Raw genomic sequence first — 2,102 nt, 5'->3', positions numbered from 1 at the left:
CATGTGGCTGCTCCTGAGATAGTTGATCTAGATCCCACTGAGGAGAGAGGCTTCTCAGGTGTATCTAACACTTGCAATTTATTGCAATTTATTGCAATAAATTGTTGCTCTCTACATATCAATTCATCCAGTATTAATTGGAATAATTTAAAAACTTTTTTTAGATTGGAAAATTCTTTCAAATCCCAGTGAGGCAGCAAAGAGATTCAAAGAAGACATTTTAAGCCAGCATGCAACTGGAAAGAGGCCTGACCTCTGACCTCTTGGTCTTTATTTGCTCATTGCTTTCTTTGCAGTATTTCAGGGATCGCCCAAATTCTCAGACTTTCGTAGCCAAGTCAAGCATACAGGCCCATGAAGATTCAAAATGGCTGAGCCAAAGTAATACTCTGCTACCAGTGAATCAAACTGCTTTTACCTGCTGCGGAGCTCACATGAAACACTGGAACGTGTACACTGAAGCAGCTTGTGGAGTAAATGTACCTGAGTAGATGTGGTCCTTCTCCCCATCTGTGCTGCTATATTTATCTCTGTCTGCCTGTAGGTCCCTCTGTGCCTGCATGCCTCCCTACTCCCGTCTCCTAAGCTGAAAGCTAATGAATTAACACTCACAAGGAGTTCTTAAGTACTTCATCAATGGCGTACTTCCTTATTCACTTCTACCAAAGGGGTTTTTCAGGCCTAAAGTTTAACTGGAGTATCTTCTGTCATCATTTAAGGGGAGTCGAAAATAATGCTTTCCCGTGTTGTCATTGGACAGAAGTTGGCCCACGCTCGCTTGCATTCGTCATTGTCACTATGTCCGCCTGTCACTGTTAGCTGGTCTATTTGCCATTCTGTCCTTCAGTCCATCTTAACTGCCAGCTCACAACTCCATCTTCCTGCTGTCCACCTGTCAGTCTTTCTCTCCGTCTTCTTCTTTAGACATTTTCACCACGACGTTTAGCACCATAATCCAATTCATAATATTCTGTAATCCATTGATCTGTTATGTTCAATCTATTCTCATGTGTTGTGATGTTATATGTACCTCTATAAGAGGCTGTAGCCAGGATCTTAGAAATACTGTGGTCATGTTATTGCTTAACATGCTGTTTAAAATCCTGGACTCCTGTATAGGGCTTTTAAACATACTGTATGTATTCAGCAGTTTGATGTGTTTTGTTGAATGGGTCAAACCATGTATGATCATATATTCACCAAACAAACGTAGACTGCATATAAGAAGTGAACGTATCACCGTGACGTCACCGTGGTTTGTGTCGTTTTTCAGCTGCAAGGTTTGGCATTTTTGGCCATCGCCGCGTGCTTAATCAGCAGCGCTCTAAAGAACAGCCTGGGGTAAGCCCTGCTTTCCCTTCCTGAGCCGTCAGATGGTTTGCCAGAACCTCCTTTAGGCCAACCAAAAGTCCTTCTCCATGGCCTCCCCGAAGTCCTCCCATGCCCGAGTTTTAGCATCCGCGACCACTGCAGCTGCAGACCGTCTGGCCTGCCCGTACCTCTCAGCAGCTTCAGGAGACCCCTGAGCCAACCAGGCCCAAAAGGCCTCCTTTTTGATGAGCAGTGGACAGACAGAGGTGCACGTTCACTCACTCGCTCCACGAGAGAACGGAGAAGTTTAAAAGGGAGAATGTCTCTTTGGTAGAACTAATAACACCTCATAGACAGGGGCCCCCAGCAGGCACGCTGCGTTTTCTGTAAAGGGGCCACAAAAATGTAAAATCTTTATCTGAAAATCTGTTGAATAAATGTGGCGTATTAACTACATAGTAACCCTCTGCATTGCAGTCCAGCAGAGGTATTGAGGAGCATTTAATGCAAATACTTAAGTAAAGTACAAGTACCTCACAATTGTGCTGAAGAGCAGTTCTTCTGTTAATGTATTCAGTTACTTTCCACCACTGGGGGCCACTGAAGTGCCCATGAGCAAGGCTCTTGAGTCCCGGTCTTCAGGGAATGATGCAGGAGGGAGCACACTGTCAACAGTAGTCACTTTAGGAAGCAGCTCATTTGAACTTTAGGTCAGGACTGTTTTTTGGAATACGGAATACAGAATACCCCCCCCCCACCCCAACGAATAAAGACACAATAAAGTAAACAAG

This window comes from Anarhichas minor, unplaced genomic scaffold, assembly GCF_050575085.1.
Source record: "Anarhichas minor isolate MPS153535 unplaced genomic scaffold, ASM5057508v1 ptg000034l, whole genome shotgun sequence".
NCBI lineage: Eukaryota > Metazoa > Chordata > Actinopteri > Perciformes > Anarhichadidae > Anarhichas > Anarhichas minor.
The sequence above is the reverse complement of the archived record's forward strand: the minus strand, read 5'-3'. Positions refer to the sequence as shown.